Source organism: Neovison vison, chromosome 9 (genome assembly GCF_020171115.1).
Source record: "Neovison vison isolate M4711 chromosome 9, ASM_NN_V1, whole genome shotgun sequence".
In the NCBI taxonomy this organism is placed as follows: Eukaryota; Metazoa; Chordata; class Mammalia; order Carnivora; family Mustelidae; genus Neogale; species Neogale vison.
In genome coordinates this window covers 1,642,962-1,659,506 of record NC_058099.1, presented here as the reverse complement: position 1 = coordinate 1,659,506, position 16,545 = coordinate 1,642,962, and the positions used below count along the sequence as shown (strand labels likewise).

The following is a 16,545-nucleotide window of genomic DNA, read 5'->3' as shown; positions in this document are numbered from 1 at the left end:
TCTCCGCTCCGCTCCCCTCTCTCCTGTTAGATCAATCCGGGTTAATACCAGCTTTGAGAGGCAGAAGCCCAAAGTAACACACCGTGAACAAACTCTGAGGGAGGGGGCCAGGGCGGGTGTGTGGGGGCCCCTTCTCTCCTGCAGACCCAGAGCGAAGGTCACCCAGGTCCAACGTGACGCATCGGCCCCCAAAGAAAGCCCGCACCTATGAAGCAGTCGCTCCCGCGCTCCCTTCTCCCCCCAGCCCCGGCGACCACTCAGCTCTGTGGACTTGCCACCTGTGGGCGTTTCTTATCGACGGAACTGTACAACATCGGAGCTTCTGTCTGGTCTCCTGGACTCACACAGCATCATCTAAATCTGTTCCTGTTGTAACAGGTGTCGGTCCTTCCTTTTCGTGGCCAAATCATATCCCACGTGTGGACACACCACCTTTTGCGGATCGTGAATCGCTTGATGGGCACTGGGGTTGGGTCCACTTTTTGGCTGTTCTCTAAGCAATTGTGTATACTCCTTCGAACGTCTGTTTCCGTTCTCTTGGGTGCATAACTGAGAGCGGAACTGCTGGGTCATGGGGTAATGCTATGTTTTTTGGGAACCACCAAACTGTTTTCCAAAGGGGCTGCTCCATTTCACATCCTCGCTAGCAATGTACAAGGGGCTCCAATTTCTCCACATCCTTTCCAACAATGCTAGCTTCCCCCTCTTTTTTTTCTAACCCCCCCCCCCGGGTATGAAGTGACACTCTCACTGCGGCTTTGACCTTTATACTCTTGATGGCTAATGGTGTTCAAGCCTCTTTTCGTGTGCTTCTTGGCCGTCTCTAGACAGTGCTTGGAGATACAAACCTTATCAAGGTCTCAAGCATGAAGGTCTCTTCAAGCCTTTCTCCTGTTTTTAATTTGGGTTGCTGGTCTTTGGGCTGCTAACTTATAAGAGTTCTTTGTACATTTTGGATACAGGACTCTTACCAAATAGATAATTTGCAAATGTTTTCTCCCATTCTTTTGGGTTGTCTTTTCACTTTCTTGATGGTGTCCTTTGAGGCACCAAAGCTTTTAAATTTGATGAAATCCAATTTACCTATTTTGTTCTTTTGTTGCTTGTGCTTTGCCTTAATATCTAAGAATTCACGGCCAAATCCAAGGTCATGCAGACTTATTCCCATGTTTTCTTCTAAGAGTTTTATAGTTTTACTGTTTACTTTTAGGTCTTTGATCAGCTTGGAGTTCATGTTTGTGTATGGTGTGAGGAAGGGATCCAATTGCATTCTTTTGTTCATGACTGTCCTGTTATCCCAGCACCATTTGCTGAGAAGATTGTCCTTTCTGTCTACGTCGATGTCCACATATTTTCTTCTTATAAGGGCACCTGTCGCCTTTGATTAGGGCCCACCTCGAAGACCTCATTTTAACTTAATCACCTCTTTAAAGACCCAATCTTCAAATACAGTCACATTCTGAGGTTAACGAGGGTTACAATTTATGACCATATGAGTTGGGAGGGGGGACAGGATTCACACCATAACACGAGCCTCGTTTTCCCCCCTAGTCCTTTTAATATGGTGGTATTACATTCACGGATCTTCCTATGTTGAACTCGTCTTTCATTCCTGGAATAAATCCTGTTCCTGTGTAATCCTTTACACCTGCTGTTTGCGAGTCTCTGGGGGAGGATCCGTTCCTGTGTCCACAAGGGGTGTTGGTCTGGCTGAGGGTCATGACGGTCTCACACGTGACAGGGAAGTGTTCCCCCTTCTCTATGTTTGGAAGGGGCTGAGGATCTTTGGTGTCCCATCTTCCTTAAAACATTTGATAGAACCCGCCAATGAGGCCATTTGGTCCTGGGTTTCCTCTGTTGGAAGTTGAACACCTGTTCCGTCTGTTTACCTATCTTAGGTTTATTCAGGTTTTGTGTTTCTTCTCTGTTTTGGCAGCATGTGAATTCCTAAGGGTCCATCCGCTTCTTCTCCATTGTTGAGTTGTTGGCCTGCCATTGCTCCAAGGGCTCTCCTAGGGCCCCGATTACTTCTGTAAAGGAAGCAGGAACCTGGTAGTATGAGCGCCTCTCTTGTTTTCTAGGCCAATTTACCTAAACGCTGGTTGGTTTTGTGGACTTTTTTTTTTTTTTAAAGATTTTATTTATTTATTTGAGACAGACACACAGAGAGAGACAGAGAGACGGGGAGAGAAGGAGCATGGCGGGGAGAGGGAGAAGCAGATTCCCCACCGAGCAGCGAGCCTAACAGATGTGGGACTCGATCCCAGGACCCTGAGATCACGATCTGAGCTGAAGGTAGACACTCAACTGACTGAGCCGCCCAGGCGTCCCTGGAGGAGTTGTTGTTGTTCAGTTTAACTGGTCCTCTCTATTGCTTTTCTGTTCTTTATTTCATTCACCTCTCCTCTGGTCTATATTGTTTCCTTCCTTCTGCTTGCTTTGAATTTAGTTTATTCCTTTTCTAGTTCTTTTAAGTGGGAGTTCAGGTGATTGACCTGAGATGGTTCCTCTTTTTTTTTTTTTTAAGACTTTATTTATTGATTTGCAAGAGAAAGTAAGAGGGAGAACATGAGATGGGGGGTTGGCAGTGAGAAGCAGAGGGAGAGGGAGAAGCAGATCCCTTGACAAGCAGGGAGCCCGATGCCGGGCTTCATCCTGGGACCCCAGGATCATGACCTGAGCTGAAGGCAGACGCTTAGCCGACTGAGCTACCCAGGCACCCCATCTTTTACTGTTTTAAAAAACAGATGTTATTTATTTATTTATTTATTTATTTATGGGAGGGGGAAGGTCAGAGGTAGGGAAAATCCTAAGCAGATTCTGTGCTGATCCCGACGCATTGCTCCATCTCAGGACCCTGAGATCACGACCTGAGCCTAAACCAAGAACTGGATGTTCAACCCATTGTGCCACCAGGCACCCCATTTACACTTAATATAATTACCTATACGGAAGCATTTCTGCTGTTTTGCCACGGGTTTTCTATATGTCTTATCCCTTTCCTGTGCCAATTCTGCCACCACTGTCTTCTTTTGTGTTAGGTGTTTGCTACCGTACCATTTTCCTCTCTAAATTAAATGTTTTTTAGTTGTTTTCTTATTGGTTGCCGTGGAGATTACAATCGACATATTAACTGGTAATAAAGGTACTTTGGATTGCTTTCAATAGCATACAAAAAGGTTGTTTCTATATACCTCCCTCATGTTGTTACTGTTACAAATCACACCTTTATACACTGTTTGGCCAGGGACATAATTACAGTTTTATGCAGGTCTCTTTTAAATCACGTAGGTGGAAGGGCACCTGGGGCTTAGTGGGTTAAGCCTCTGCCTTTGGCTCAGGTCATGATCTCAGGGTCCTGGGATCGAGCCCCACATGGGGCTCCCTGCTCAGCGGGGAATCTTCTTCTCCCTCTCCTCACTCATGAGTGTTCTCTCTCTCTCTCTCTCTCAAATAAATAAATAAAATCTTTAAAAATAAATAATATAGGAGGAGAAAGAGGTGTTAGTAGCCAAACTATATTACTGCTGACTTTCTTTCTACTGAAGCCGTTCCCTTTCCTGTCCTGCCCTGTCTTTGTGTGGATTCAGGTTACTCTCTGCTGTCCACTCATTCCTCAAAGGACAGATTTGCTAGCTTCAAACCCTTTCAGTTTTTGTTTATCTCAGAATATCTTGATTTCTCAGGTTTTTGGTTTTTGTTTTTGTTTTTTGCAAGGCAGTTTTGCTGGATATGGAATTCCCGGTTGACGGGATTTTTGGCTTTCTCTCAGTACTTGGCATATGTGATCATGCTGCTTCCTGGCCGGTGTGGTTTCCGACGGCAGGTAAGCTCTTGACCTTACTGAGGACCCCCAGACACGAGGACTCCCTTCTCCGTTGCTGCTTCCAAGATTCTCTCTCTGTCTTTGCCTTTCAACATTTTGGTTACAGCTTACAGATTTCTTTGAGTTTACCCCACCTTGGATACACTTCTCGTGCTTCTTGCCTATGCAAACTGTTATGGTTGATCACATCCGGGAAGATTTTGGCTAGTATTTCTTTCTTTCTTTCTTTTTTTTTTTTTTTTAAAGATTTTATTTATTTATTTGACAGAGATCACAAGTAGGCAGAGAGGCAGACAGAGAGAGAGGAGGAAGCAGGCTCCCCGCTGAGCAGAGAGCTGGATGCGGGGCTCGATCCCAGGACCCTCGGATCATGACCTGAACTGAAGGCAGAGGCTTAACCCACTGAGCCACCCAGGTGCCCCTTGGCTAGTATTTCTTAAGAAAGCCATTCTTCCCCATGCTTCTGGAACTCCCATGGTGCATATATTAACATGCTGAACAGTATTCTGCGGTCTCTTAGGTTCTCTTCGCTTTTCTTTCTTCTCCTCGGTTTGGATCACCTCAATAGGCTTATCTCAAGTTCTTTGATCGCTCCTTCTCCTTCTCGAGTTTGTGGCAAGGCACCTGGTCTTGATTGTGTTTTTTTCAGCTACTGGTCTTTTCGACTCTAGAATTTCTGTTTGGTTCCTTTCAATAATTTCTATCTACTTGTGTTGTCTATTTGGTGAAATGTCGTGTTTGTGGTTCCCTTATCCTTTGGGCTTGGTTTCCCATAGCGGTCGATCATATTAACAGGGCTGATTTAGGGGCGCCTGGGTGGCTCAGTGCGTTAAAGCCTCTGCCTTTGGCTCTGGTCATGATCTTAGGGTGCTGGGATCGAGCCCCACATCGGGGGGGTCTCTGCTCAGCAGGGAGCCTGCTTCCCCCTCCTTCTCTCTGCCTGCTTGTGATCTCTCTGTGTCAAATAAATAGATAAAATCTTAAAAAAAAAAAAAACAAAAAAACAGGGCTGATTTAAGGTCTCCATCCAACAAGTCCAACATTTGGCTTGCTTCCTGCGGAACAGTTTCTTTTTATCCCCCCCCCGCCATACACACACCGTGTGCAGGCCACACTTTCTAGTTTCTTTGCATGCCTCATGACTTTTTGTTGTTGTTGTTGAAAACTGGACATTTTGAATATTATAATGCGGTGGCTCCAGAGAGCAGATTCTGCTCCAGCAAACCCCTCCCCGAGGTTTGCTGATGCCGGTGCTGCTGTTGCTCGATGTTCCTGAGCTTATTTGTAAATCCAGCATTCTGTGCTGTGTGTGGCCGGTAAAGTATCGTTTGATTGGCTCAATGGTCAGCTAGTTTATTCAACAGGAATTTCCTTAAATGCTCAGATCAAGCTGCCTTCTTCTTGATTGTTTTCCCAGTTAATATAAACCTTCAACTCGTTTCCAGAGCTCAGATAAAGTTTATTCTGACATCTTTTGCCAGTCGTGTTTGATGTTTCTGTGGAGTTACGGGCCGTTCCATGCTCTGCCATTTTGCTGACTTCATCTCAGCCCCTTTCTGGTCAGATGTCTCTGTCTTTGATGTGTTTTATTCCTCTTTGATACGTTTAGGGGTGCATGCACTCTTGTTTATTCTACTTGTGCCTTGTGTTTGACTCCAAGGATTCTTTTCTCCCATCTATTTTGTTGAAGTTTCATCTTTTATCTGTACAAAGATTTCTTCTCTCCCTTAATTCCTAATTTGGTCTGTCTGGAGTTCCTATTAGAAAGATGACAGAATGGGGCACCTGGGTGACTCTGTCGTTAAGTGTCTGCCTCCGGCTCGGGTCATGATCTCAGGGTCCTGGGATCGAGCCCCTCATCAGGCTCTCTGCTCAGCGGGGAGACTGCTTCTCCCTCTCCCATTCCCCCTGCTTGTGTTCCCTCTCTCACTGTGTCTCTCTCTGTCAAATAAATAAATAAATCTTGAAAGAGAGAGAGAGAGAAAGAAAGATGACATAACACTATTTTCCTGTTTCTTCACCGAAATTTCCAGTTTTTAAGTTTTCCATATCTTTGCTCCTGTGAAGTCCATTCTGGTTGATTTCATCAGCTGAAAGGAACTAATTTTAGGAACTAATTCTCTCTGGGACATTGTCTAAGTCACCAAGTATCCCTTCCTCTGAGTTTCAAATTCCCCTGTAGTCTCTCTCTCTGATTTCTAGAACTGCTAAGGTTTTTCCTCAAAATTTCAAATTTTTATGCCCTCCCTTTTTTTTTTTAAGATTTTATATATTCATTTGAGAGAGGGAGAGAGCACAAGGGGGCGGTCAGAGGGAGAAGCAGATGGGTCGAGCTGGAAGCCCCATGTGGGACTCCATCCCTGGACTCTGGGATCACAACCTGAGCTAAAGGCAGATCACCCAGACGCCCACTGTTAATCTTTAAAAAAAAAAATTACTTATTGTAGATCTTCAATCATTCTGAACACACTTGTCCTGTAATCTTGGGATTCCTTCTCAGAGACAGGGCGTATGAGGAGGGAATGCGAAGAGGCCATGATGTCCCAGGACATCAGTGCAGAGAACCTTCCCATGTGTCACGAGACCAAGAGGTCGGCACATCACCTTCTGACACCAGGAGCACCTCAACTTTGAGCGAGGATTCCAGGGGCCCAGAGACCGGAGCACGTCCCAGGCCCGTCCCCCTCGCCCATTACATCACAACAATCGTTTCTTCGAACAAAACTCAAGCTTTGGTACGTAGTAAACCTGTTTGCCGTGGAAGAAGGAAATGGCCATTGAGAAAAATCAAGTGAAATCATTCACGTCCCCATAGGTAGCTGCCATGACTGTACCGCTCGGCTCCCGGTTCCTTCCCCGGCTTGAATTTTCTGCACCGCTCTGAGCACTGGGAGGCACACGGCATCTTGTGCTGATTTATGCCTTTCTGTGTGTCCCAGGACCGCGCCAGCGCCACTGGCTGTCTTCTTCCGTGTTGGATCCGCCCTACCTGGAAGTGGGACACAGGGCGCTATGCCCCCCCAGTCCCAATGCGGCGGATGAATGAACGGATGGGGACACTGTCTCATGAGTGTGTCTTTCTACCACAGGTGTCCTCACAGCAAGCCTCATTTTACAGATGAGCAGACTGAGGCTCTGGGGGCCTCCCCGGCTCCCTGCGCTGCCTCCTGCGGGCCGCCCATCTGTGACGGCACTTCTGTGGCTGCAGCCCACTCCCTCTGTTCCCCTAAGCTCCCAGATCACACCTAAGACCTCTGCCCTGGGTGCTTTTAAGGACATTACTATTGCTTTTATGCAAATGATCTTCCACTTGGGGCCAGGGAAAATGGGAAGTGAGTAAGCTCACCTCCAACTCCATCCCCTGACGGGGGCTCCCCACACTTCTGTAGGGGAACCCTCAGTTAGTGACCATGGGCATCCGTGTCCTCAAACACACACCTCATCTCTCCTACGAAAACACAGGCTCCCGGAAGACACCTTGCGGGTGAAGTGCGAACCCTCACCTGGGTTCAGACTGGCTCAGGCTGGGAATGTGGCCTCACGCGGCCATTTCCATCTGTAACATGGGGCGTTTGGAGTGTTTGGGGATTCAGTGGAATTGTGCATGTAAGGTCACGACGCCGTGTCTGGCACACGGTAAGCGGTCACGAAAAGACCGTGTCATTAGAAGCCTCTGCTTCTCACCACCCGAGCTCTCTGCAGCCCACCTTTGTTCGCAGAGACAGAAACTCCTGTTTAAAAAAAATTTTTTTTTTTAAGTTATTCTGAGGGATGATCAGACTCCTGGGAAGGACTCGCAATAACAGAACCTCCAAGAGACTTGTGTATGAACTGTGAATGCAGTAATACAGACGGCTCGGTGGCTCCAGGGCCATGCTGGGTAAAGACTGTGTGCCAGGGCTGGAGGCCTTTGAGCCCCCGGCCCTGTTCTGGCCCAAACACAGGTTTAAGGCCAAGGGCAAGCTTTAAGGCCTCCTGCTGAGCAGGAGGTGTCTGTCGGGGTGCACTGAAATTTGCAGATGGAGACTGGAGGACAGGACAGGGGTGCAGAAGAGGAAATTCATCCATTCACGCTAGAGCCCGCGTAGGCCCTGAGCGTGGAGACCTGCCCTCATGGGGCCGCCACCGTGGAGTAGGGTCAGCTGATCAACAGACCCTGTAAGGAAGAGATGGAGGTGCAGAGGGGAACCCTGACCGAGGAAGGGGCCATAGGCCAGGCCTCTGGCATGTACCTCTTTTGCCTCCCACAGAGGGAGACTTAGGTCCTATTTTTGTACTCCTCTGACGGATGAGGAAACCAGCCTTGCGGAGATTAAGGGACTCTATTCTGGGCCCTCAGCAGTCCCCAGAGGCCCAACCTCGGTGGTGATGAAACTCCAGGAGCCTGGGCTGGTGGGGGGATGGGCATCGGGGTCACCCCGAGTTTCTTCCCGAGGCAGCCCTGACTCTCAGGAGGCCCCAGGGAGGAGGAGCCCCTGCACTAGGCCTGACAGGTGGTTAGCCGGGGCCTGAGATGCCCAAAGACAGTCTCTGTCCCATTCCTTTTGCAGGGTCTGCTTCCTAGAGACTTCCGGCCTCACAGAAGGCCACCCCACCAGGTCACCTGGACAACGCAAGTGGCAAGCACGACCAGTGGGCACGAGGAAGGGAAAGGTGGGGACCTAGGTCCTTCCATCCAAGCCAAGGTCCCCAGGGAGGGCCCGGGTTCCTCTGTATTCTTCATGGGGATACTTCTGGGCCTGCAGAAGGCCCACGAAGGTTCATCAGGGCCCCGGGCATTCCATCAGTGGTCTTGACAGCAAGGCTGGTCAGGGGCACCCCAGCCAGACCCTGGAAGGCCAGGACCAGATGGAAAGGCTCTTTGCTTTGGCCTGAGGAGTGAAGTGGGGTCACCCTGATGGCGAGTGCCTAGGATGTCCTACAGGATGAGACCCAGATGGCAGGAAAGGAACATAGCCTTGGGGGTGACTAGCACAGCAGTCTGTAAACCTGGGGTACTAAATCAGGGCACCCGGAGCAGTGAGACCAGGACCCTGGATCTGACACCCTGGGCTGTCACAGCTGGATCAGGGCCTGCAGATTTTCACCATCCACTTGTCCACCTTCTCCCATTTGGTAAACTAGAACGGGAGGGTCCTGCCCTCGCCAGCACCTTGCTCCGGAATATCTCTTGGGGTGTGTGTAAGGGTCCCGGGCTCCCAGCAAAGGGGCAGCCTGGAGGGCCAGGGAACGTTTCAGCCTCTCCTGCAAACTGTTTCCCAGGCCTGGGGGCTGTGGCGTCTCAGCTCTCTCCCACTCACTGACTCTGTGACCCTGGGCAGGTCACTGCTCCTCCCAGAGGCTCATTTCCCTCCCCTGTGAGCCTGGGACCACCACAGAGTGGCTCAGTGGGCCCCATGGAGTCCGCACTCACTGCAGAATTATTAAGATGTGTGCATTTCCGGCGGCAGAACTCCTGCTCACCCTGAAAGTAAACCCAGTGACCCCAGCGGCTTGGGATGGGTCCAGACCACATAAGGAAACTCGACCTTCCAGTTGGCAGGTTCAGCCAGCACCGGGGAAGACTTCTTTTGTTTTAGACGTTTTTATAGGGGTCTAACCCACAGAACACGCTTCCACCTTACATTACCCAAAACAAGATCCGAAACGTGCCCGCGAGCTGAGCCTTTCAAAATACAGAAGGCCCAAGGCGCCTCGTTTTTACCTTTGTGGCCCACTCCTGGAATCTCAGGATGGGGGACCTTCATCTCATTCTAGCCTCTCACTGGGCAGACGGGGAAACTGAGGCTGGCGGGCGCGGTCTTTGGTCAGGGCCGGGCCCACCCCCTGCTCCTCGCCAGCTCCGGCGGCTTGGCGCCCTTCGCACCACCTCGGAACTGGGCGCTCTACCCGCGCGCAGGGGGGACGCGAGCCCGGTGGCGGGCGCGGGCGGGGGTGGGTAGATAGGGGGGGCGCGGCCGAGCGCGGCTCCTCCCCGGGCGGGGCCGCCCCTGCGCGCGCGCCGACGCCCCGCCCCCGCCCTCCGCGCGCGCCCCCGCGGGGCTAATTAGGCGCGCGGTTTGTTTACAAACACGGGGCTCCGCAGGTGCGCGCCGCCCCAACCGTGCGCGGCCGGGACTCGAGGGCGCCCCCGACCCCCACCCCCGGGCTCCGGGGTCCGCGGGCGGGAGTGGCGGCGGGCGGGCCGGCGCGGGCTGCGCTCCTGCCTTTTCCACGCCTCCCGCGGGCACAGGAAATTCGCCCGGAGGCGCACACCCCCTCGCGCGGGAGGGCGGGCGGCGGGGACGGAGGGCGGGCCGCGCGGGCCCGAGCTGGGGGCGGCCTCCGGGGGGCCCCGCCCCGCCCCGCCCCGCGCGCCCCCCGGGCCGGGCCCGCTCGCGGCCGGGTCGGCGGGGCGGGCAGCGGGCGGGGGCGCGCGGGGCGGGGCGCGGCGCCGGCGGGGCCGGGACATGTAGTCCGCGCGCCGCGGCCTCCCCTGGGCGGCCCCGGCGCGGGCCCGGCCGCGGACTACGACTCCCGCCAGGCGCCGCGGCGCAGCGCATGAGCCCTGCTCGGCTCCGGCGCGTCTATTATGCTGCCGGGGCCGGCGAGCCAAAGAGGAGCCGGCCGCGCGGGCCGGGAGGGACGGCCGCCGGAGCCGCAGAGGCCAAGTACGCGTTTCTCTTGCTTCCTTGCGCGCGCGGGGCGGCGGGCGGCGCGGGCGGCGGCGGGCCGGGCGGGCGGGGGAGCGCGGCCCCGTGCGCCCCGCGCGGGCCGCCGGCGCGTCCCGGGAGCCGGGCGCCCGGGCCCCCGCCGCCGCCTTTGTGCGCGGCCACGATGCAACAAAGCGCGGCGGCCGCCCGGGGTCGCGGCGGCGGCGGCGGAGGCGCGGGCTCCCTCCCCTTCGCCCTCGCCCGCGCCCTCCCGGCCTCCCGCGCCCCGGGCTGGGGGCGTCGCCGCTGCTGGGGCGCACAGCCCAGAGTTGGCACGGCCCGCGCGCCCCGCGCCAACCCGGCCTCCCGCGCCCTCCCTCGCGCTCCCTCGCGGAAGGGATTTTTCTCCCCCTTTTCCTCTGCCCGCCATCTTTCGGAGGGGGAACGAGGGAGGCCGCGGAGGGGAAGGTGCGCGGCGGCGTCCCGGGCCCGCCGTGCGCCCCGGCGCCACTTTCCCGGAGCCCGCCCGCCCTGGCCGCCGGCCTCTCGGGGCTCGCGCTGGGGGCCCGGCGCCGTCGCCGGGGCGGGGGGCGAGACCAGGCCTGGGCCCAACTCGGAGTGGCGCGGGGGCAGCCTCCTTCCAGAGTTAGGGCCCCGGCGCTGACTTGGAGCCCCTTCGAGTTGCTGGGTCGTTGCAGCCGGGCCAGGAGGAGACCCAGTTCCCGTTTTCAAATCAGCCCGAAAAGCGCTTAATCCAGGCGAGGGCGACTTGGAGCGGGAGGAGCGGGGTGCTTCCTCTCCTTTCCCCTCGGGTGGGCACCGGGGGGACCATGGCCCAAGCCCGTCGGGGAGGAATGCCCGCCAGGCAAACCTCCAACGTCTCCCTGGCCCTGCTGGGTTCCCGGGTGAATAAACCTGGGGGCCTTGGCAGGGGGGAGTTCTCTCTCCACCGGCTCCTCCTTTGAGGGCAGGGCTGGCGTGGAGGCCTTGGGCGACCTCCTTTCTCTCGGGGCCCAGGGACAATTTTGGAAAGATGGAAGCTGGGACACAGAATGGGGTTGGGACAGGTTCCTCCTGGGAGTTCCCTCTGTTGGGCCCATTCCCTGAGTGTCCCTACACCCTTCATTTTGGCTGAAAGCTTTCCGCCCAGAGGTGGGGAACTGGTGCCCCTCCCTTGTTGGTAAACTTGGTTATGGGCCGCAAACTTAGGAGGGTGGGTATTGTGTGTCTGTAGGCAGACTAACGGGCTGGAGGAACAGAAGGAAAGCGAGGGAAGGAATCGCCCTGGCTGGTCTTCATGCTCCCGAACCCCGCAGAGGATGGAGAAGGGAGTTTTGTCGGTTGTCTCCCTTACTCCTTCTTTTAAGATAGGGGTTCTTTTCCTGGGGCCGTGGAGTGGCCCGGGGAGGCCCTCGAGTCTACAGAAAGTGGCCTGGCCTGGCGTTTCTTGGGGGGAGTCGTTTTCTTTTAAAGTAGTCAAGAAAAAGTCTGAATCTGTGCAAAGGGGGGTCAGTCCTCAGGAGTTAGGGACCTCTTTCTCTGCTTTTAGGGGCCCTTCCCAGCAGCCTAGTGTGGCCTCTCATTTGCAAATAAAGCTCTGTGTTTGCCCTTTTCTGTCTTGAGGCCTTGATGTGTGCTGGTGGTTACAGATCAGGAAAGATAGGGCACACGCTGTTGTGGGGCGGTAGGGACAGGAGGTGACGCCTGGAGGCGAGGGGCCTGTCTCTCTGGCCTTTCTGGAGACCTGGTGGGAGGGGCATGCCTCCGCCCCGGGCATCTGGAAGCTGGCCTCCCAGCAGCTCCTCGGAGGCCTCCATCCAGCCCCAGCCCTGCCATGGGACGTCCGGGGAGGAGGGATTTATGATGCTTTCTCCGGGTGGACATTCGGCACCGTTTTGATTTTTTGTTTTGTTTTTAGGAAGTAGAGTAATTGATTTCCTTCAGCAGCAGCTCACGCGTGCTTTGGAAGTGAGCTTGGCATAAAGGATGGAATCGTAAACACTCTGCTCCCGCCTTTGACTCACGGGCAGTCCTGGGCAGAAAGTGAAAGTGGAGGGGAGGGGGGGGGGCGTGCGCCGCCCAGCCCCGCGCACTGCTGCAGCCAGCGGCTCCTTCCTGTGCCCTCTTCCTGCAGGCTGGCGAGTTGCCAGGCACTAGAGCCCTGTGCCCAGCAAGTGGTGAGGTGCATGGCCACTTCCTGGTTCTGGGTGGCGGGAGCTTTCTTTGGGGCGCACGGGCCCCCGGAGTGGAGTGATTGGCACAGGACTAACAGGACCCTGCCTCTGTGCTCGGCCATGGTGTCTCTTTGGCTTTCTGTCCACTCCTGGTGGCCCTCTTCTTCTTGGGAGAGCCGTATTCCCTCTGTGGAGCCGTAGGAAGCTCAGAGTGGCGCGGGGGCAGCCTCCTTCCAGAGTTAGGGCCCCGGCGCTGACCTGGAGCCCCTTCGAGTTGCTGGGTCGTTGCAGCTGGGCCAGGAGGAGACAGGGGGTCAGGCCAGGGGTGGGGGCCCACCGGGCGACGGCTGCTGCTGGGAACATGCCGCTCTGCAGCTCGTCCATTTGGGGGGCCGGTTCAGGCAGCCGGCTCAGCGCTGCGGCTGGGCAGGTAGCCCGGTCCTCCTTTTCCCCTCCCCAGCTGAACTTTGAACTATATCCAGTGGGACCCCAAAGGCCCCGTGTCCCTTGCATCAGCAGGCCGGAGCCAGTTGAAGTGTTCTTTGTTTCGCGAGGAGATGTGAGCGCATCGTGGCAGAAAGCCGCTCCCTGCTCGCCGCAGACCTGCGTTTGGGAACCTGGGGGGCCCCGGCCACTTGCATCTTCTTGGGAGCGCTTCTTCCCTCCCATCTGAGGCTTAGCCCTTTCGTCTGGGCAGGAGAGGCCGACAGGTGGCCAGGCGGCCCCTGGCTGCCTGGTGTGTTCGGGTCAGGGGACACCGGTCACGGTCCAGGTGCCCAGGCGGTGGCTGGCATGGCCAGGAAGCACTGTGGCGCTTGCAGTCCTACCCGGGTGCCTGTGCTCCTGCCACCTGAGAAGCTTGGGGGCTCTTAAAGGCAGAGTGTCACGTTTCAGGATCATTCACTCTGGTGGTTTACATTGGAAGTCTGGCTCCTGGACACGTGTACTCAGTGCAGGTAACGGGGACCTGCGTGTGGCCGGAGGCCTTTGGCTCTGCCGGCTCAGTGCTGTGGATGAGTGTGTATTTCTTTCGCCAGCTTTTAGCTATTCTAGAGTTAGAATTGACCTCCTTTTTGGGGCCTGCATGACCTCCAGTGACAGCCAGCTGAGACATGCAGTTGGGAGGAAGGCCCCTCCCTCCTTGCCACAGGCCCCAGGACTTATGGGGGTCCTCGTCCGACGCTAACGAGGTGTTTGGAGGTACTTTCCCGGCTCTTTGAAAAATGTCAGCTGGAGTGCAGTGACCGTTTGGGTGTCCCTCATCCATTTTCTCTGCGTGTGATTGAAGTCGGGCTTGGTGGCAGGCGTGGGGGTACCATGTCCCAGGAGCTGGGACTCTGGGGCCCTGATCGAGGGGAGCCCCAGGACTCGGAGGTGGGAGCACTCTCCCTGCTGGCCGTTGTCCGAGTGGCCGCTGCCCACAGGCAGGAGCCCGCTCGCAGTTCTGTGTGTCTGGACCCTTGTACAGGCTGCCCGGAGGAGGAGGACCCGTTTCAGGTCTGTGACTGAGAGCTGAGGGGATGCCTCCCCCGGCCAGGGCCTGTGACTGGCGGGTGTCCCAGGGTGCAGTGTGGGCGTGAGGGGCAGACAGAGTGGTCGGGGCCCCAGGAAGGGGCACTCCCTCGGCTCTAGCCATTTGCTTGCCTTGCCGGCCCCTGTGTCGACTGGGCGCTCACGGTGCCAGCCCAGTGCCAGGGCTGGGCGTTAAAGCCTGGGTTCCGAAGGCTGTGGGCTCACAGATAAGGCGGCGTGCACCCCCCTGTGTGGCCCTCTCTCTGCTGCCTCCAGGTGGCCCTGGCCCGGCCAGTAGTGGGGCCGGGGTTAGGGACGCAGACGACCATGTGACTGTCCTCAGGGATGGGGTGACAGAGCCCCCGCTCCTGCAGGCCTGTCAGGAGGGGCTGAAGCAGCCGGGGGGAGGAGGAGCTTGGGACACATGCTGCCCTGGGGCTGTGGGGACACCAGCCCTGGGCGGTGACATCCGGGGAACCCTGGGGCTGCAGGGACTTCGCCCCCTTGGCCGTGTTTCCGGTGCGTCTGGGCTGTAGTAACACCTACTTTATGACGAGGGGAGGCGGACACTCAGGAGGTCTGCCCCATGCCCGTTGTTTTGATGGACATGTTTCGGGGCCGAGGTCTAGTTTGCTGGGGGCAAGCTAGGTTCAGTACCCGCCCAGTATGGCTGTCCACTGCCTGGCTCCTTCTGTCGTCCGCAGAATGCCGCCCCGGGAGCCCAGGGCTGTGGTGGGTGGTCACGTGACGGCCATCTGAGCCTGGCCTGGTCCCGTCAGCCCCGCGGAGAGGAGAGATGTTCCCGTCTCCCTGGGATCGATCCCACCAGAGCCCGAGGCCCGCACCCCACACTAGCCAGACCCACCCGAGCCTTGTTCTAGAACGTTGCGGGGTGGGCGGAGCCGCGGGCCACATCCACGCGTATGCAGGATCCCCTGCCCTCTGGCGTCCTCAGGGGGACTCAGGGGACCCAGAGAGGATGGGCCTCCCGTTCCCCGTCTAGGCGCAAGCGGGGATGCCAGTCCCTCCGGCCTTCTCACGTTGTCCGCTGGGGACCGTTTCCTTTGAGCTGCGGGCCACGCGTGGCAGGGTCATTCGGGGCAGCCGTGGCCTGGCCGTGCGGGGCGGCCTGCAGGGGCGCCGGTGGGTGTTGCTGGGACTCTCCCAAGGAATGCGCAGGCAGCCGGCAGCCCGAACGCAGGCTCCCCCGACCCCCGGGCTTCGCACCCCTTCAGAGGCATCCCTGGTGCCCTGTCTGGGTTCTCTCCTGGGGTGGGGGGGAGCGGTCACCGTCGAGACACCTACAGGGACAGAGCCTCGCCGAGGTGAGGGGGCGCGACGGGCCTGGCTCCCCGCGCGTGAGCCCTGCTTGGCAGGGCTGGAGGCGTCTTCTGCACTGGGGTCTCAGGTCTGAGTTGGGGTAGGTGTTCGGGTCAGAATGGAGCCTTCAGAGTTTGGCTTCCCCACGGAGGGCCGGCGGGTCGGAGAGGGCTATGACGTTAGCAAACACGGGCTCGAGGGCGCGTGAGCTGGGCTGGGGGCCCGGGCCCCGCAGGTGGTGTGTGGGTGGAGCCCGGAGGATACAGCGGCGCAGGCTGGACCTGGGGACCAGAGACCCGGTGGACGGCCCGCACGTTGGATGGGACTGGGCCAGCGGGGGGGCAGGTCCCTGCTGGCTGGGCAGCTGCTGTGACCTAGACCTCTCAGGCTCAGGGCCCCGACTGGGGCCGCACGGCTCTCTGCCTGGGCTGGGTGTGGCGGGCCAGATGGGCCAGGCGGGCGGTGGGCCCAGCCTGCCCGTCTGCTCCCCGGGGGTCCCCTCCCCTGGCCCCACAGGAGGATGCAATTGGCTCCGTCTGTCACAGAAGCCGACCCTGGCCTCACGGATCCTGTTTCCCGAGACCTGGACGGCCAGCCCCAGGGCGCCCGCTGGTCAGCCTGAGCCCCGTGGAGGCTCACCCGGCTGCCTGGGGGCGGAGGCCCCCACTCTGGGGCAATGCGCAGCCTGCAGTCCGCTGGGTGGGTAGGACGGTTCTGGGAGGCGGAGGCGGGGAGTCTGGTGTGGGGTGCCTTGTTCACAGCCTGCCCCTGCCTCTTTCTGGCTGGGCGAGGTTGTGCCCCGGAGCCTCTGAGCCTCTGTCCCCACCCAGAAGATGGAGCTTACGTGACCCCCTCCGATGCCGTGCCAGGCCGTGGGGGTGCTACAAGGAGTCCGGGACTGGAGTGTGGCAGTGGGGGAGCCCCGCCCAGGCACAGACGCCCCCAGGGGCACAGAGAGTGAGAGTGAGCCCACCCGCACCCACCTCGGGAGGCTGAGTTTTTGAGGAGTGCCTTCGGTGCCGGGGGGGGGCAGTGGATCTGAGCGGGACAAGGCGGGCCCTGCCCCAGGTCCCCCTCCCCA

At 57.2% G+C, this 16,545-nt stretch overlaps 1 protein-coding gene across 2 annotated transcripts in view; it reads left to right on the top strand.

The window, feature by feature from the left end:
- The first annotated feature begins 10,400 nt into the window (after positions 1 to 10,400).
- BRD3 (bromodomain containing 3) overlaps positions 10,401 to 16,545 on the top strand; it is a 34,045-nt gene continuing 27,900 nt past the window's right edge. For both annotated transcript variants that reach the window (XM_044264517.1, XM_044264516.1), the window contains exon 1: positions 10,401 to 10,476. The gene's annotated coding sequence lies outside the window, so the exon portion shown is untranslated. The remainder of the gene's footprint in view (positions 10,477 to 16,545) is intronic.